Source organism: Erythrolamprus reginae, chromosome 1 (assembly GCF_031021105.1).
Source record: "Erythrolamprus reginae isolate rEryReg1 chromosome 1, rEryReg1.hap1, whole genome shotgun sequence".
Lineage (NCBI taxonomy): Eukaryota > Metazoa > Chordata > Lepidosauria > Squamata > Dipsadidae > Erythrolamprus > Erythrolamprus reginae.
In genome coordinates, this window is record NC_091950.1 from 141,271,736 (window position 1) to 141,292,550 (window position 20,815).

At 43.0% G+C, this 20,815-nt stretch overlaps 1 protein-coding gene across 2 annotated transcripts in view; it reads right to left on the reverse strand.

Moving 5' to 3' along the window:
- COL18A1 (collagen type XVIII alpha 1 chain) overlaps positions 1 to 20,815 on the reverse strand; it is a 261,272-nt gene that overhangs the window by 194,312 nt on the left and 46,145 nt on the right. The window lies entirely within an intron of this gene.

The window sequence follows — 20,815 nt, forward strand, 5'->3', positions numbered from 1 at the left end:
GGTGCAGGCACCTGTATAAGACAATTGAGATAAGCTTCCTGGCTCCTATGAGCCAGAGTCCAGCAGCTCTAACAGCTACTTCTGTGAAGTGTCGGCCTTGCTGGTGGACAGTCTCATGGTGGTGTTGGACCAATAGGTTTATTACATGGTGGCGAGACATGGGAAGGGTGATAGAATGTTTAATATCCAGACGTCCAGATACTGAGCTGGGACAGCTTTAGAAATGCAGCTTTGGTAAGATTCAGCCACAATAGGAATTGCCCAACAAGCCCCCTCATTGCATCAGCAGACCAAGCTTCAACCAAGCTTGTCTCAGACAACCTACAAAGTTAGCTATGCCTCCTAAACAGCCAATAGAATACATGTTCTTCCACAGGAACAGAAAGTTCAAGTGCAAAGCCCAAGAGAGGGTATAAATACCTGTCTCTCACAACTCCATGTTGTCAGCTGCCCACAACCCATGTGTTTCTGCTTCATTAAACCATCTTTCCAATCAGCCTCCATGTTTCCAGTGTCTTTTTCCCAGCTTTGAACTGAATCAGATTGATATTTCTTCCAATAATACCAAATAATCAACCTCAGATCAAAATCTTTATCATACAACAAATCTCCTGATGCAATTCAAAGCAATTCATTTTTCAAGTTATGCTCATCTTTGGATGAAAAATCAAATAACACTGGTCAACACAAAAAAATCATCAGCAAAGGTAATATGTCTATTTTATGGAGTTTGATGTGCTGATTCCAAAATATGCTCAGTTTTGCTCTATCACATAAAGTTTCTGATATAGCATTTTTGTTATTATGTTGTTGTATTGTATTGATGTTACTGTTTTCTTAATGTCACGAGTATATTTCCTATACCTTATAATAATGATGCTGCTCCGTAGAAACTACAGTATACCTGCTACAGAAAAACTATATATATTTTTGAACTCAGAACAAAAGAATATATTCAAAAAAGTACATGGTCAACTGCAATATATATATATATTGTAGACCTGTGTAATTTTATGTTTGTAATTTTGATGTCCTAAATTGCAATTAATATTGATAGAATGTTTTTTCTTTTCTCCACTGACCCAAAACAACACATTGTATCAAGATTTATAACAACGTAATAAAAAGGAAACAAAAACAAAGGAAAGGAAATCATGTTAAATGTAGAATACAGAGTGAGCAAATAGTGAAACAGTACCGCAAGTAGATCAATATGTATACCGTCATACAATGTTTACCAGAGAGTTCACTGGGAAATTTGAGAAATTTTAAGATGACAAATGCGGCTTTCTTCTTTCAGATGTTTGTTGAAGAAAGAAACCAAAGAACACACCTCTGTCTATAGAAGTGAGAGTTGTATAGGTGTAAGGAGAGAGAAATTAGATGAATGCAACAGGCATGGCATAGTTAAGCATTATATGTGCTAAAAGAGGAAGATTGGGTCAAAATGAATAGGTGATAAAGAAATGTGAAGTGACTGGCCCTCATGAAAGAATTGTTTTGACTGGTTTAGTCATATTGAAAATGAATGAAGATTAGATTACAAATCAAATATACAAAGGAGGGGGAGAAACCCGAAATGGATGGAATGGAAGGGGAAAATTGAGAAGTCTGAAGGAGATGATGTATGGCTTAAATGGGAGGGGCGGAAAATTTAAAGAACAAAAGGTAATGGAGGAAGCAAGTCTGAGTATGGTGGAAACAAGGATAATTTGCAAAGGTGCGTTATTAGTGTAAATCAGTTCTCTGTATTTTCTTTTTCTGACTTCATGCTTTATTTGCTTCCCCCCTCTTTTTCTGTTCTTTGCATAATGTTGCTTACCCCTAAAATAGCATACTATGAAGACAGGTATGTTGATATTATTTTTAAAATATCACTTAGCATCTGTATTTGAGCACCATCCTGTACACGTCTATTCAAAAGCAAGCTCTGTGTATGCCGGGTTTTCTCTTTGCTGGGCCCAATTCGAGTTAATGGGTTATTATAAGCCACTTATCTGAACAATGTAGACACACTATTTGCGGAGCTCCTTTTAGAGATTTAATTGAAGCAATGTGGAGGGGGTTTGGGGAAGAGTGGACAAGGGAGGCAAAAGAAGAATTCCAGCAAGCTAAGTTTTCACAGAATGATAAATTGACTCTGTTTTACTTCACCTAGGGCTAATTGACAGACCAGAGATAAGGTGACAGCGGGGATATGACTGGAATGTGACCTCTTCACACAGTGCTCCCCAGCCCCCTTCCCCATTAATAAATTACCTTCAAGACTGAAAAGGACATAATGGGATCTGAGAATGTTCAACTAACAAACTTGCTGAGCAGAGCTGGAGAATAATGTATTTAACTTTCCATCTATTTGCCCACGCTGTGCTGCTCCACTCATGCATTAAATATTTCAGAGAGATTGAAAATGGGCATGGGATACATGCTCAACAAAAGTGGGCATTATATTGATTGGACACCTTTGTGAAAATAATTTGTACTTGAGCCAAAATTAACAATTGGCTTTCGCAGAAAATGGTGTTTTGGGGGGAATCCCCCAAGTAAATTAAAAAAAACCTCTTCCGTAACATTTTGATGGTCGCAGCATCAGTTATGCAAGAGATCTTTGCCTGCAGTTGGGACTTTATTTGTTTATGTATCCTGCCTTTATTATTTTTACAAATAACACAAGGCGGGGAACATATTCAACACAGCTCCCTCCTCCTATTTTCTCCATAACAACAACCCTGTAAGGTGGGCTGGACTGAGAGGTGATTGACTGCACTAAGGTCATCCAGCTGCCTCTCAAGACTAGACTAGACTAGACTAGACTAGACTAGACTAGAATAGAATAGAATAGAATAGAACAGAATAGAACAGAATAGAACAGAATAGAATAGAAACCTGGACAAAATGGTACCAATGGACAAAAAAAAGAAACTCAAAAGAAACATCAAAATAAAACATCAAGAAATCTAAAAGTAATTAGAAGACAATGTCGATAGGAATGTATATACGATGTAGATTCATCTGTAAATATGACTGTACTTTTGAAAAAAAAGGAAAAAATTAATAAATATATATTTTTTAAAAAGAATAGAATAGAATAGAATTCTTTATTGGCCAAGTGTGATTGGACACACAAGGAATTTGTCTAGTTCCTTACTTTCTAGCCTGTTGCCTTAACCACTCAACCAAACTGACTAAATCTTATTTTTTTAACGGTATTCATAAACAAAAAGAATTCCTGTTTCACTCAGAATTACAAAAATCAAAATATTTCTGAAGGTTTTGTAGTTCAATACAAGAAATACTTATTTGTATTGGCATACCGAAAGTACAGTAGATAAATGAAAACCAAATATTTACAGCATAGACCTAAAATGTTAACAATTAAGCTTTCTCATTCTTTCACACACATAACAATGCTAAAATAAATCCTTAAAAATTAGTCTATTGAAAATAATAATTATTACAGCCAGCTGACACTTCTTTTTCAAAAACAGTCTGAAGTTTTTTTGTCGCCCTTGAAAATATTGCCATTTGGCAAGTTATGTGCTTATATTCACCCAAGAATAGATGTACTGCTAAATTGTGCGTGACTGACCTAGTACATTGTGACACATGGCAAAATTTAGGAACACAAAATAGTAGTCTGATGTAATTCCACAGATATAGTATATAGTTTGTACTTTCTACTAGACCAGGGTTGTCAAACTCAAGGCCCAGGAACCAGATCTGGACTGGAGGATGCTAAGATCTTGCCTGCAGGGCTGCCCTGGAAAAAGTGAAGGGCCAGCCTGCTGTGCCTCTGCCAGCAAAAACGAAGCTTGCGAGGGCCACAGACAGCCCTCTCATGCTCTGCTTTCACTGGCAGAGAGTTGCAGGGGGCTGTCACAGCTGAAAACGGAGCTCAGGAGCCCATTTTCGCTGGCAGAGTGCTTGAACCAACACAGATAACCCCAATACAAATAATGTTGAGCTGGCCCAGCCCTGCCCAGCCTGACTAAGCCCACCCCCACCCCCAAGGTCAAACCAGATAAGGTCCTCAACGAAATAGAGTTTGACACCCCTCTACTACACCTTTTTCCAGCATAGCCAGTGGTGAAGAGTAATTAGAGTTTTAGGTCTACAATATTCAGAAAACGAGTTATTATCTGTTCTGTCGAGCTCTCTGGTAGAATCCTCCCAAAAATGCACAGATACAATTTCAGACACACACACGTTTGAAAATTCAAAACAATGTTCTTTATACCGAAAATTCACTTAAACCAAGCCCTCTTTTGGTATAGCAAAGAGCACTCGTCTCCAAACAAACTGGTAATTTGTACAAGTCCCTTATCAGTTCTGTGATACTTAGTTTGCAGCTGTGAGGCAATTCACAGTCCTTCTTCTTTCACAAAGTGAAACACACTTTGCTCTGGTTTAGTTTCAAAGCGGGGGAAAATCAACACACAAAGATCAAAGTCAGCAAAGCAGGCATGAAACACAACGATCAGATAATCCTCCACAATGGCCAAACCCACAGGCTGCTATTTATAGCAGCCTCACTGATTATTACAGCCCCACTCAACCACAGGTGGCCTCATTTTCTTTGATAATAATCTCTCAGTTGTTGCTGCCTATGCACCGCTCTCTGCATGCGTGGCTGTATCATTAACTCTTGTTCTGAATCCAATGAGGAGCTAGATAATTGATCTCCTTCTGAGCTGTCTGCCACACTCTCCTCCTCCCTGTCACTCATGTCTTCTTGGTCAGAGGAGCCTTCATCAGCAGATTCCACCGGGGGCAAAACAGGCCTTCAGCATGTGGATGTCTCCCCCACATCCACAGTCCTTGGGGCAGGAGCTGGGCCAGAGCTAACCACAACATTATCTATATTTGCTATATGCTTCAGATGAATATGTTGGCTTGATTGAGCTCATGAGACTTCTTTTTTAGGACAGGCTGCCCTGGAAACAATGCTGAGAAATACGACAGAGCTACAAGTCCCAGGTGGGATGCCCGTCTCACGGCCCACCCAGTCCCCATCCCACCTGACCAGTCCCCCCTCCAAACTGTGTCCCACTGCAAGGCGGGCACAGCGAGAAGAGTTTCTGCATTTTGCAATCTTTTTTTCCCTAAAGACACTAGCGGACAGACACAGTTTGGGGGTGACAGGTCGGGTGGAGTGGAGCAGAGCAGGGGCTCTTAGGAAGGAAGAAAGACAGACAGACAAAAAGAAAGATGGTAGAAAGAAAGAAAAAGAGCTCCAAATAACCGCCATTCCACCCTCCTTTTTGCTTATTCTATTGCTCTGTGACTACATTAAAAAGATCTGAATTGTGTCCGATAGATAGATGATAGGTAAGTAGGTAGATAGACAGAGACAGACAGACATAGAATAGAATAGAATAGAATAGAATAGAATTCTTTATTGGCCAAGTGTGATTGGACACACAAGGAATTTGTCTTGGTGCATATGCTCTCAGTGTACATAAAAGAAAAAGATACATTTGTCAAGAATCATGTGGTACAACACTTAATGATTATCATGGGGTCAAATAAGCAATGAAGAAACAATCAATATTAATACAAATCTTAGGATACCAGCAACAAGTTACAGTCATACGGTCCTGAGTGGGAGGGAAAGGATGATAGGAATGATGAGAAAAACTAGTAGAAATAGACGTGCAGACTTAGTAAAAAGTTTGACAGTGTTGAGGGAATTATTTGTTTAGTAGAGTGATAGCATTCGGGGGGGGGGGACTGTTCTTGTGTCTAGTTGTCTTGGTGTGCAGTGCTCTGTAGCAACATTTTGAGGGTAGGAGTAGATAGATTGTTTCAAATGTCTGTGCATATCTATCTTTCTATTACATACTTATAATACTAGATAGATTTCATAAAGATCAAAAACAAATGAATATACAGTCAAAAATGTAATGTAATGTAATTTAAATGCTTTTAATTTGAACATTTAAATTAATTTAATTTAATCTATGAAATGGATGTCCTTATAAATGTGATGAAATAAATATATAAACCGTTCAGTTCACCCAAGATATTTGTGTTTCAAAAAACTCTTTCATAAGTGCAGAGAGTATAGGATCAGCCTTTCTGTATTTTCAGAGCCTTTGACATCCTTTTGTCAGTTAGAAGAGACTAATCATTTTGTGTACTGTGATCATGTCATCTCTCTGGCATTTCTAAATCACTGTGAATTGTACATTATGTGTCTACTCAGCTGCTAATCTCACTCATATGCAATACTCCATCTTTCCATATTTGAAATGGATCTCTCCTGGTCGACTTTACTGCTGTGAAAAACTGGGCTATGCTACTGCAGTGAAAGATTTAATTCCTTGGTACAGAAGCAGTGAGCTGCCATTCTTGCTTTGGCTCTTGCCAATCTAGATTAGATTAGATTAGATTTATTGGATTTATATGCCGCCCCTCTCCGCAAACTCGGAGTTTGAATCTAGTTTGAAAGCATGCAAATGCAAGTAGATAAATAGGTACCACTTTGATGGGAAGGTAACAGCATTCTGTGCACCTCAGCACATGTTGTTCTTATTATATGTTGTTAAGCATATGTTGTTTTATTCTTGAGGAATGTATTTTATTCCCCTTATATACACTGGGAGCAGGGGTGGGCTACTAGCTGGAATGCTAAATTGGGCTCGCCGCGGCGGCTCATGAATGCTAGCGGGGCCACCGTGATTTTGCTTCTGCACATGTGTAGGTAGCAAAATCGCACACGGAGCCATAGGTGCACCCCTGTTTTGGTGAGCGTTTTTTTGTTTCCACACATGCCAAAACATGGGCGCACCTGCAGCTCCCTGTCTTTTCTAAACTACTCAAGACTCATTTATACCGCCAGGCATGGGGGAGTTGAGATATTCCTTCCCCCTAGGCCATTACAAGTTATGCATGGTATGTTTGTGTGTATGTTTGGTTTTTATAAATAAGGGTTTTTATCTGTTTTATTATTGGATTGTCACATGCTGTTTTTATCATTGTTGTTAGCCACTCCGAGTCTACGGAGAGGGGTGGCATACAAATCCAATAAATTATTATTATTATTATTATTATTATTATTATTATTATTATTATTATTATTTTGCTAGCTACACAGGTGCAGAAGCAAAATCGCGCTGGCCCCGCTGGCACTCATGAGCCGCCACGGTGAGCCCAATTTAGCATTCCGGCTAGCGGCCCACCCCTGACTGAGAGCATATACACCAAAGACAAATTCCTTGTGTGTCCAATCACACTTGGTCAATAAAGAATAAAGAATAAAGAAAGAATGTCATGCCAGCCACATGATCACAGAAACAATTTGGACAATGCTAGCTACCACAGCTAGGAAACAAAAATGAGCACCGTCCCCTAGAGTTGGACATGACTGCACAGAGAAAATCTTTACCTTGTTATAGAAGGAGTTGAATTCAAGTACAACTCTTCACAATGGTCTCTGATTAATAAGCTGCAGAATGAAATCAAGATTAGAAGATCAGAACTTTGCAAGGTTCCAGAGCTAAGAGTTTGAGCAAGCTTCTGAAATAAGCCAAATCTATTTTAATCTATTTTACTACACCAGAGACAAAGCCCATTTTTATACAAACATTTTTTTCTTGCAAAAGAAAAAGAGGTAGGATACCTCTCAGAAGTATTCTCAGGGTGAGCGGTTAATAATAATATCCTGTTTCAACCTAACATTAATTAATTTTGTTTCAACTTTTCATCACTGAAAATATTTCTGGGTTCCTCTTAAATACAGAACTTAAAAGCCACATTCAGTGGCCTTACCTTCTTGAATCTTGTTTTTTATTTTTATGATTGAAAGCACATAATTTTCCAGAATACAGTAATACCTCATGATACGAACTTAATTGGTGCAAGGAGGAGGTTCGTATGACGAAAGGTTCGTAAGACGAAACATTGTTTCCCATAGGAAACAATGTAAAGTCAATTAATCCGTGCAACCAAAAACCCCCCGCAAAAAAATGGCTTTCGGCGACTGCTGGGAAGCGGCGCGGCTGTTTTAAAAGGTGACAGCCGGCCTGGGGGGCTTCCCAGCACCCCCCCGAACCCCGAACCCCGAACCCGGGTTCGGAGGGCTGCTGGGAAGCCCCCCCCCCCGGCCGGCTGTCACCTTTTAAAACAGCCGCGCCGCTTCCCAGCAGTCTCCGAACGCCGGTTCGTAACTCGAAAAAAGTTCGTAAGAAGAGGCAAAATTTTTCTGAACCCCGGGTTCGTATCACGAGTTGTTCGTAAGACAAGGGGTTCGTATCTTGAGGTACCACTGTACTGTATTTCAACAATATGTTTTGTCACAGAATTTAATGCCTTCCAAATATACTGAACTGAATTCCCAGCATCCCCAGTGACTGTGGGCAATAGCAGGGCAATCCAACTGGGAGAAGGCATCAAATTGGGGTCCTTGCTACTATCGGATTGCATTGATATTGTCAGACTGCATCATGCAGCTTACAATCATCAAAAAGGTACAACACAAGCTCAAACAAAAGTGCCACAAATGCCAAGAACGCCTAGAGGCTGGGAAAAACTTAGGAGAGCATCCAGGCACATGATGCAAGAACATTAAGCTCTCATTTAATAAGCAACCTTGGCTCTCTCCAACAAAGATTGTTAATGAGCCAGAATTGCAAAAATAATAATAATAATTCTCTCAACTCCAGTTAGGACAAGAAAGTCCTTAAGTTGAAGCGAAAATCACCCAGCAGCCAAGTTTAACAGAAGACGGTCTCAGATAAAACAAAAAAGAAGGAAGAAACAAATGTTTATTTTGTCATTCCACTAGCTCCCCACATTCTGCATACTTAACAAAACAGCTGAGGACCAAGCAAATGGAGCTACAATTGACATTACGAGTTCAGTTTCATAAAGTCTTCCTATCAATAATGCTGTTTTCCCGATCCCTTCATCATCTACTAAGATAGAGACAGTACAGTCATTTCCTGAGACTGGAGTACAATCAAGACAAAGAAAGACCTTCCCCAAACCACAAGGTCACCAAAATAGCAAGTCAAGATACTTAGCTTGACTGAAGGATGCTGTATCCTAAATTTTAGATATCTATTATCTAAAACGGGACACGGTGGCTCATGGGATGTGGTGGCTCAGTGGCTAAGGCGCTGAGCTTGTTGATCAGAGAGGTCGGCGGTTTGACAGTTCGAATCCCTAGTGCCATGTAATGGAGGGCGCTCCCGTTGCTTGTCCTAGCTTCTGCCTACCTAGCAGTTCGAAATCAGGTAAAAATGCAAGTAGAAAAATAGGGACCACCTTTGGTGGGAAGGTAACAGCATTCCGTGCACCTTCGGTGTTTAGTCATGCCGACCACATGACCACGGAGACGTCTTTGGACAGCACTGGCTCTTCGGTTTTGAAACAGAGACGAATACCGCCCCCTAGAGTCGGGAATGACTAGCACATATGGACAAGGGGAAACTTTACCTTATATATCTAAGAGACCAGTTTTCCGAAAGAGATTCAGTCTGCCAATTCCAGAGGAATTGAGAAGGTTTGTTTGTTTGTTTGTTCGACTTCTATGCTGCCCAATCCAGAAGGACTCAGGGCAGCTTACAACAATATAAAGGATACAAACACAATTTTAAAAAGTCAAATATGAAAATCTAAAACGATAAACCCCAGTTAGAAACCCATAACTCAATCAATCCAGGCAACACAACAAGTATACCATTCAATGTAATTTGGCCATGACAGATGTCAGTTTCATGGCTCCCAGGCCTGCTGGCAAAGCCAGGTCTTCATAGCATTTTGGAAGGCCAGTAGGGTGGGATCCATATGGACATCGGGGGGAGTTGGTTCCATAGAGCTGGGGCAGCCACAGAGAAGGCCCTCCCCCACAGCCCCGCCAATCTGCATTGCTTAGTTGACCGAAACTGGAGGCGGCCAATCATGTGTGATCTTATTGGTCTCTGGGAGGTGCGCGGCAGGAGACGGTCCTGTAGATAGTCTGGCTTTAAGCCATGTAGGGCTTTATAGGTGATAACCAACACCTAGAATTGTGACTGGAGACTATTTATTATTATTATTTATTAGATTTGTATGCCGACCCTCTCCGAGGACTGAGAGCGGCTCACAACAATGTAGCTCGCAGAGTATAGATGTCGAGGTACACCCATGATGGCTCACGTGGCTGCATTCTGGACTATTTGCAGTCTCCTAACACTCTTCAAGGGCAGCCCCATGTAGAGTGCATTGCAATAATCAAGATGGGAGGTGATGAGGGCCTAAGTGGCTGTGCGTAAAGCCTCCTGGTCCAAATAGGACTGCAACTGACATACCAGTTGCGGCCCTGTTTGTTGAGGATCTCTTCCCATATCAGGTGTGGGGGGCACATATTTTAAAATCCTTCCATTTCCAGAATTGGAGATTGAGTGGTGTAGAATCACTGCGTCAGAAATGTTTTTATTAATATGTGTATTGTAATATGTAATTATAATAATAGTTAATATGAACGTTGTGTGTCACTGTAGTTCTGGTAAATAAATACAGTAGTACCTCTAGATATGAGCTGCTCCACATGCGAGTATTCCAAGTTATGAGCCGAGACACGAGCAAAATTTCTGTTCGACACCCGAGCTCAAATTTGGGATACGAGCCGAGCTTCCACTAGGTGGCGCAAGAATTCCTTGCTTCCAGTTATGTCATCGCGAAAAGCAAAGTCTAAAGGCATTCGTTCGAGATGCGAGTTGATCGACATACGTGCTCGGGTCTGGAACGAATTAGACTCGTATGTTGAGGTACCACTGTATTGTGATGTCTTTACTAAAAGTATATATAATGGATATATCTAAGAGGACAGAGCTGTGGTCTATTAAGATCTAATTTCCACTGCAAAAACAATTCAAGAAATCATCATTAAAAGAAAATGAACACACCAATAATATAATGAACATCTGGTTATTTTACCTAAAGTATCATTAGAGGCTGCTTCTACATGTACTATACATTTTATTAGTTTGTATAACCTGATATGATCTTACCTGATATCCCAAGATGTTTGCAATGTACTTTTTTCTTCTCCAGGCCTAAGTCAAAACCCATATTAGATTTAATCCAGCAAAGAGGCAATAAAATTTAATAATCCAGAGGTTGCACAAGATCAAAAAATAAGACAACAGACCAAAAGATACATCTTTTCCAACAAAACTATCAGGCACTCATTTCTACTGCAGGCCTTTTGAACAGATGTTTAATTCTTTCTGTTGGCTCCTTGCAACCAAACTGAACATTTCAGTAAAGTGCCATAATTGGAATTCCCTAATGTAATTTCTCTTCCTCAAAAAGGGCAGCCACAGAGAAGTCTGATTTAGATAGAAGAAGACTGGAATGAAATTCATCAACTTAATCTCTTTCTTCAAAACCTGCTTATCAATACAGGAAGCTTTTCAGCGCGCGATCTAAAGGCCTTTATCTAAAGGTCTGTTCGTGGAAGAAGCGTGCATCATCGCTGGGAGGAGAATTAACTGGCGAAGGAAAGGCATGTCTTGTGCAGGTGATCTAGACGGCATATGAGTAATGCATTCCATAGGCACCGCAGTTCAGTTGCTCACAGACTGTTCCATGCAGATTGGAGCGTGATAGCAACAGGGTGTGATAAACTCAAAATATTCTGCTCCTTTCTACCCTCAGGCACCCAATTTCTTCAGAGAATTCTATGGCAAAAGCACCCTCAAGTCCTGCCTGCCCAGCTTGCAGCCACCAAGCCAAACACAGCTGGCATCAGTCAGGTCAGGAAGCCCAGCAGGCATTCAATACATGTCCTGCTTTTATGGCCATGCAGCTAGCCTAGGCTTATCTTCTCCTTTCTGACCCAGAAGGCTTATGGCCATGACGCAAAGAGTCTGATGTTCATAGCAAATGTAGCTTGGAGAAGATTCTCCTGGGAAGGTTTCAACTTTTTTAAAAAAGAGAAATGAAGATTATAGAATAGAATTCTTTATTGGCCAAGTGTGATTGGACACACAAGAAAGTTGTCTTGGTGCATAAGCTCTCAGTGTACATAAAAGAAAAAGATACATTTATTATTTCTCTTTTCCTTTTCTAAGACCCATAAAAGCTTCCAGAGGAAATTGGTCATTGATGGCCTTCAAATTCCATATCGAAGTATTGTCCTTCACATGTTCCCAAGAGAGTATATTTTCCAGCTGTTCTCCCTTCCGCTCTCAACTCATCTCTTAAATCTCCAATAATAAAGATTAAAGGTTCCTCATGGCTCGGTCCCTCCTGAGAATTGCAGGTCAACTGAAGAACCTCTCTAGAGTATTAATCCTTTAGCCATTATGTAGCTCCAATCAGTGGACACGTATTTCTTTTACCTCCGCTTTATTGTTCACTCGTGCAACGGTCCTAAAGATATTTAAGTATTTGCACACTCCTTACAAATTCCCAGGGGCAGAGCCTTCTTCTGCTTCAAACTGTGCTTGGATTACAAGCCAACACCCAGCAGTGCTAATAGTCTAAACAATTTATCTTGGCATCCAAGAGGCTTTATGCCCCACCTGATTGCTTTCACAGTTTATTTATTTAGAGCACCTAGCATTTACTAAGAAAGGGGCCGGCAACTATGGTCCCTTTATGACCTGTGGACTTCAACTCCCAGAATTTCTGTGACAGGCTGGCTCAGGAATTCTGGGAGTTGAAGTCCACAGGTCATAAAAGGGCCGTGGTTGCCCACCCTTGTACTGAGCAGAGCACCAACCTTCAACAATTCAAAGTGTTGGTTATGACCTATAAAGCCCTTCATGGCACCGGACCAGATTACCTCAGGGACCGCCTTCTGCTGCACGAATCCCAGCAACCAGTTAGGTCCCACAGAGTGGGTCTTCTCTGGGTCCCGTCAACCAAACAATGTCGCTTGGCGGGACCCAGAGGAAGAGCCTTCTCTGTGCCGACCCCAGCCCTCTGGAACCAACTCCCCCCAGAGATTAGAATTGCCCCCACCCTCCTTGCCTTTCGAAAGCTGCTTAAAACCCACCTCTGCCGCCATGCATGGGGGAACTGAGATACACTTCCCCCTAGGCCTTTACAATTTTATGCATGGTATGTCTGTATGTATGATTGGCTTTTATATAATGGGTTTTTAACTGTTTTTAGTATTGGATTTTGTAATACAGTATACTGTTTTATTGCTGTTGTTAGCCGCCCCGAGTCTGTGGAGAGGGGCGGCATACAAATCCAATAAATAAACATACTCTATAATTCTGTCAGTGCCAATAGACCTTACATAGTTTCAACCTACACAGTTTTAAGAGGTCTTCTTAGTGGAGGGAGAAGGTGGGGAGATTGCACCTCACCTTTGTGTTTAGGACTGCAAATGTCACAGGAACCTGCCCAAGCAAAAAAACAAATATAAACTTGCTACTGGGGAGAATTCATGTATTATTGTTTATAAAAATAACAACAACAATAACAACAACAATAATAATAATATCACCACCAGAACTGAATTAACTGAATAGAGCATTTTTTCCTCAAAAAAGGTTCGCACACATTAGATCAAGTGACCCCAATCAAGGAACAAAATAGATTTGCTACTTAAATAGGTTCTCATTACTTTTACTCCAGATCAAGACAGTGTGACAGAATTTAAAATGCTGCAGCACTATTTTCCATGAGATCGTTTTGTTCCAAGGGCAACCCACAGACTTGCAAAACATTCACTCTCTTCCCACACTTAGGCAGAAGAAACATATACACATTTAAACTTGTTTACAAAACACAAAAGGCCAGTTGAATATTTGAAAGTTGCTGGCTCTTGGGCTTCCATTTATGCAGCCATTCCATTCTATTTAAAAAGGAAATGAGTTTTTGTCTGTAAACTTTATCATCATCTTCGAAACAAAAATATAGAAGGAAAGAATTTTAAATAAAACAACGATTTCTCTATTTGGAACATTCTATTTATTATTAAACCCTTGATGGGAAGTGAAACTTGACCATGAATTTAGTAATTCGTGATTTGTGCCTAAAGCTCACTATGTGATTGCTCTTTTTCTATTTAAAATTCAGTACCACAAAGTACCAAGTGATGGACTTGGGAACTAATAATAAATAGGATCTTTCCTTGAGGCGTTGGGTGGGAGATAGGTTGTTCCCTTCCTCTTCTGTGACCCATGTCCATGCTATTCTCAGGATGTGCACAATGAAAAACATTACAAAGTGCGTCGACCAATGACACTGATTCCAAGAGAATATGTTATTATATTGCTGTCAGTTAATACAGTACTTCTACATAGAATTGGCCAATATTCATCACAGAGGTTTGTTAGTCCAGCACAGATTTCCAGAAACTAGACTTGGAATAAACACTAATGCAGAGTAATGACCTGCAGAACCAGCTTTCATTGATTTCATATAATATTTGCATTCACATAACCAATTACAGTGGTACCTCGTGATACGAACCCCTCGTCATACAAACCTTTCGAGATACAAACCCAGGGTTCGGAATTTTTTTGCCTCTTCTTACGAACTTTTTTCACCTTACAAACCTGCCGCCGCCGCTGGGATGCCCCACCTCCAGACTTTCGTTGCAAGCCAAGCGCCAGTTTTTGCGATTCTGGGATCCCCTGAGGCTCCCCTCCATGGGAAACTCCACTTCCTGACTTCCAAGCAAAAGCGCGATGCTGTAGGGAAATCCCAGGAGGGGAATCCCAGGATCACAAAAACGGGCAGAGTAGGGGGGACAAAAACGGGAAGAAAAGACTCATGGAGCTCAAGGGAGGAGAAAGGTGTGGGGGAGATGAGCAGAGTGGGGTGGGAAAAAACGGGAAGAAAAGACTCATGGAGCTCAAGGGAGGAGAAAGGTGTGGGGGAGATGAGCAGAGTGGGGTGGGAAAAAACGGGAAGAAAAGACTCATGGAGCACAAGGGAGGAGAAAGGTGTGGGGGAGATGAGCAGAGTGGGGTGGGAAAAAACGGGAAGAAAAGACTCATGGAGCTCAAGGGAGGAGAAAGGTGTGGGGGAGATGAGCAGAGTGGGGTGGGAAAAAACGGGAAGAAAAGACTCATGGAGCTCAAGGGAGGAGAAAGGTGTGGGGGAGATGAGCAGAGTGGGGTGGGAAAAAACGGGAAGAAAAGACTCATGGAGCTCAAGGGAGGAGAAAGGTGTGGGGGAGATGAGCAGAGTGGGGTGGGAAAAAACGGGAAGAAAAGACTCATGGAGCTCAAGGGAGGAGAAAGGTGTGGGGGAGATGAGCAGAGTGGGGTGGGAAAAAACGGGAAGAAAAGACTCATGGAGCTCAAGGGAGGAGAAAGGTGTGGGGGAGATGAGCAGAGTGGGGTGGGAAAAAACGGGAAGAAAAGACTCATGGAGCTCAAGGGAGGAGAAAGGTGTGGGGGAGATGAGCAGAGTGGGGTGGGAAAAAACGGGAAGAAAAGACTCATGGAGCTCAAGGGAGGAGAAAGGTGTGGGGGAGATGAGCAGAGTGGGGTGGGAAAAAACGGGAAGAAAAGACTCATGGAGCTCAAGGGAGGAGAAAGGTGTGGGGGAGATGAGCAGAGTGGGGTGGGAAAAAACGGGAAGAAAAGACTCATGGAGCTCAAGGGAGGAGAAAGGTGTGGGGGAGATGAGCAGAGTGGGGTGGGAAAAAACGGGAAGAAAAGACTCATGGAGCTCAAGGGAGGAGAAAGGTGTGGGGGAGATGAGCAGAGTGGGGTGGGAAAAAACGGGAAGAAAAGACTCATGGAGCTCAAGGGAGGAGAAAGGTGTGGGGGAGATGAGCAGAGTGGGGTGGGAAAAAACGGGAAGAAAAGACTCATGGAGCTCAAGGGAGGAGAAAGGTGTGGGGGAGATGAGCAGAGTGGGGTGGGAAAAAACGGGAAGAAAAGACTCATGGAGCTCAAGGGAGGAGAAAGGTGTGGGGGAGATGAGCAGAGTGGGGTGGGAAAAAACGGGAAGAAAAGACTCATGGAGCTCAAGGGAGGAGAAAGGTGTGGGGGAGATGAGCAGAGTGGGGTGGGAAAAAACGGGAAGAAAAGACTCATGGAGCTCAAGGGAGGAGAAAGGTGTGGGGGAGATGAGCAGAGTGGGGTGGGAAAAAACGGGAAGAAAAGACTCATGGAGCTCAAGGGAGGAGAAAGGTGTGGGGGAGATGAGCAGAGTGGGGTGGGAAAAAACGGGAAGAAAAGACTCATGGAGCTCAAGGGAGGAGAAAGGTGTGGGGGAGATGAGCAGAGTGGGGTGGGAAAAAACGGGAAGAAAAGACTCATGGAGCTCAAGGGAGGAGAAAGGTGTGGGGGAGATGAGCAGAGTGGGGTGGGAAAAAACGGGAAGAAAAGACTCATGGAGCTCAAGGGAGGAGAAAGGTGTGGGGGAGATGAGCAGAGTGGGGTGGGAAAAAACGGGAAGAAAAGACTCATGGAGCTCAAGGGAGGAGAAAGGTGTGGGGGAGATGAGCAGAGTGGGGTGGGAAAAAACGGGAAGAAAAGACTCATGGAGCTCAAGGGAGGAGAAAGGTGTGGGGGAGATGAGCAGAGTGGGGTGGGAAAAAACGGGAAGAAAAGACTCATGGAGCTCAAGGGAGGAGAAAGGTGTGGGGGAGATGAGCAGAGTGGGGTGGGAAAAAACGGGAAGAAAAGACTCATGGAGCTCAAGGGAGGAGAAAGGTGTGGGGGAGATGAGCAGAGTGGGGTGGGAAAAAACGGGAAGAAAAGACTCATGGAGCTCAAGGGAGGAGAAAGGTGTGGGGGAGATGAGCAGAGTGGGGTGGGAAAAAACGGGAAGAAAAGACTCATGGAGCTCAAGGGAGGAGAAAGGTGTGGGGGAGATGAGCAGAGTGGGGTGGGAAAAAACGGGAAGAAAAGACTCATGGAGCTCAAGGGAGGAGAAAGGTGTGGGGGAGATGAGCAGAGTGGGGTGGGAAAAAACGGGAAGAAAAGACTCATGGAGCTCAAGGGAGGAGAAAGGTGTGGGGGAGATGAGCAAAGGGGGGTGGGAAAAAACGGGAAGAAAAGACTCATGGAGCTCAAGGGAGGAGAAAGGTGTGGGGGAGATGAGCAGAGTGGGGTGGGAAAAAATGGGAAGAAAAGACTCATGGAGCTCAAGGGAGGAGAAAGGTGTGGGGGAGATGAGCAGAGTGGGGTGGGAAAAAACGGGAAGAAAAGACTCATGGAGCTCAAGGGAGGAGAAAGGTGTGGGGGAGATGAGCAGAGTGGGGTGGGAAAAAACGGGAAGAAAAGACTCATGGAGCTCAAGGGAGGAGAAAGGTGTGGGGGAGATGAGCAGAGTGGGGTGGGAAAAAACGGGAAGAAAAGACTCATGGAGCTCAAGGGAGGAGAAAGGTGTGGGGGAGATGAGCAGAGTGGGGTGGGAAAAAACGGGAAGAAAAGACTCATGGAGCTCAAGGGAGGAGAAAGGTGTGGGGGAGATGAGCAGAGTGGGGTGGGAAAAAACGGGAAGAAAAGACTCATGGAGCTCAAGGGAGGAGAAAGGTGTGGGGGAGATGAGCAGAGTGGGGTGGGAAAAAACGGGAAGAAAAGACTCATGGAGCTCAAGGGAGGAGAAAGGTGTGGGGGAGATGAGCAGAGTGGGGTGGGAAAAAACGGGAAGAAAAGACTCATGGAGCTCAAGGGAGGAGAAAGGTGTGGGGGAGATGAGCAAAGGGGGGTGGGAAAAAACGGGAAGAAAAGACTCATGGAGCTCAAGGGAGGAGAAAGGTGTGGGGGAGATGAGCAGAGTGGGGTGGGAAAAAACGGGAAGAAAAGACTCATGGAGCTCAAGGGAGGAGAAAGGTGTGGGGGAGATGAGCAGAGTGGGGTGGGAAAAAATGGGAAGAAAAGACTCATGGAGCTCAAGGGAGGAGAAAGGTGTGGGGGAGATGAGCAGAGTGGGGTGGGAAAAAATGGGAAGAAAAGACTCATGGAGCTCAAGGGAGGAGAAAGGTGTGGGGGAGATGAGCAGAGTGGGGTGGGAAAAAACGGGAAGAAAAGACTAATGGAGCTCAAGGGAGGAGAAAGGTGTGGGGGAGATGAGCAGAGTGGGGTGGGAAAAAACGGGAAGAAAAGACTCATGGAGCTCAAGGGAGGAGAAAGGTGTGGGGGAGATGAGCAGAGTGGGGTGGGAAAAAACGGGAAGAAAAGACTCATGGAGCTCAAGGGAGGAGAAAGGTGTGGGGGAGATGAGCAGAGTGGGGTGGGAAAAAACGGGAAGAAAAGACTCATGGAGCTCAAGGGAGGAGAAAGGTGTGGGGGAGATGAGCAGAGTGGGGTGGGAAAAAATGGGAAGAAAAGACTCATGGAGCTCAAGGGAGGAGAAAGGTGTGGGGGAGATGAGCAGAGTGGGGTGGGAAAAAACGGGAAGAAAAGACTCATGGAGCTCAAGGGAGGAGAAAGGTGTGGGGGAGATGAGCAGAGTGGGGTGGGAAAAAACGGGAAGAAAAGACTCATGGAGCTCAAGGGAGGAGAAAGGTGTGGGGGAGATGAGCAGAGTGGGGTGGGAAAAAACGGGAAGAAAAGACTCATGGAGCTCAAGGGAGGAGAAAGGTGTGGGGGAGATGAGCAGAGTGGGGTGGGAAAAAATGGGAAGAAAAGACTCATGGAGCTCAAGGGAGGAGAAAGGTGTGGGGGAGATGAGCAGAGTGGGGTGGGAAAAAATGGGAAGAAAAGACTCATGGAGCTCAAGGGAGGAGAAAGGTGTGGGGGAGATGAGCAGAGTGGGGTGGGAAAAAACGGGAAGAAAAGACTAATGGAGCTCAAGGGAGGAGAAAGGTGTGGGGGAGATGAGCAGAGTGGGGTGGGAAAAAACGGGAAGAAAAGACTCATGGAGCTCAAGGGAGGAGAAAGGTGTGGGGGAGATGAGCAGAGTGGGGTGGGAAAAAACGGGAAGAAAAGACTCATGGAGCTCAAGGGAGGAGAAAGGTGTGGGGGAGATGAGCAAAGGGGGGTGGGAAAAAACGGGAAGAAAAGACTCATGGAGCTCAAGGGAGGAGAAAGGTGTGGGGGAGATGAGCAGAGTGGGGTGGGAAAAAACGGGAAGAAAAGACTCATGGAGCTCAAGGGAGGAGAAAGGTGTGGGGGAGATGAGCAGAGTGGGGTGGGAAAAAACGGGAAGAAAAGACTCATGGAGCTCAAGGGAGGAGAAAGGTGTGGGGGAGATGAGCAGAGTGGGGTGGGAAAAAACGGGAAGAAAAGACTCATGGAGCTCAAGGGAGGAGAAAGGTGTGGGGGAGATGAGCAAAGGGGGGGGGGCAAAAACGGAAGACAGGGACTCATGGAACTCAAGAAAGGCTCTTTTCACCTTGCTTCATTGGGACTCCCTCCCCCACTCCGTTCCCCTCCGCTTTGTCTGGCCACCACTTTTTTTAAAAAAGCCTTAATATTTTGGATTCTCCTAATGGGCTTGCACGCATTATTGGCTTTTCCATTGATTCCTATGGGAAACATTGTTTCATCTTACGAACTTTTCACCTTATGAACCTTGTCCTGGAACCAATTAAGTTTGTATCATGAGGTACCACTGTATTAGGCAATGCCATTTGCACATTAAAACCAGCTGGCAAATTCAATAATTTTGAGGAAAGCTAACAAGGTATTTTCAGTGAACAGCAATGAAAATTATTTTAAAAAGGGGTCCGAAAATATGACAGCTAAAAAGATACTTCAACAAAACTACGAAACTAAATTAAGTCACCCACCACTGAACTTGATCGGTGTAACTGATGTTGCCTTTTTTTTCAGTGGGATATGAAAGAATAGGAGAAAATAAAACTTTTTCATTTATAAAGTTACTTGGGCTATAAACTGCTGCTTGAGGGAGTTGGGATTAAACTTTTTTAGATTTTCAAATAATGTTTACTTGGTTTTATTCCCTCCTCTTTTTTCTACTGCTGCTACTTTTATGTTATCATTGCAATTAGGAAAACTGAATATAAATAATACATATTTCTAAAGGGTTGGGAAGCTTGATGAGTTCCGTGCTATTTCTATACTGGAGAAAGTTCTCTTATGTCAGCATGAGGCCAATTCTCCCAAATGCCTGTGTCAGCAAGAGATGACTTAGGAAAATAAGTAGTCATGAATTAGTTCCAAACAAGTTCATCTTAATATACTGTATACAGGCAGAAGGAATTCATTAGAAAACTATTGGGAGGAAATAGTTTCCTCATTAAAAAAACCCACAGAGGAGACCTCACTGCTAACTTTAAAATGCACTTAATTTACTGCAGAAGGAAACAGGTGCTCTGTTTTTAGAGTCTAACACCATCCATTATTTTCCATATATAAAATGGGGATAGCAGTGATATATCATGGTTGAGGCTGAAGAAAGTAAAAGCTTGCATATCCTTTGAAATTGTGATTAATCTTAATAAAAATATGACCAACTATGTAAAGGTGAGGATTACATAAATTAATAGTAAGTATGTGTACATGACAAATGCACACTGGCTTCTCGATCAAGGCATCAAGAGCACTGAAGGATATTCATCCTGTAAATTATGTAATATTGCACAGAGGAATTCCCTCCTAGATCTTCTTTCTCTATACTACAATGACACTGTTGTTCTGCTCTCCATTGTTGATTATCAACAAGCTCAAAAGCCGTGGTATTCCCAGCCTACAAAAATGGAAAACTGGACTCAAGAGTGAAAATGTGTAATGTAATGGGTAGGAGGATAACAAGATGGGGTTAACTTCTTCCTCCAATTGAGATAGCCAGGACAAATATCTGTAACATATCTTCTCCCACAGAGTTCCCTCAAACAAAAGCAAAGATTGTACAATATTTACTCAAAAATAAGATTAGCCTTGAATTTATGGTGTCTCCCCCAGGAAGAAAAGGAAACAATTTATATTATAGATACAAA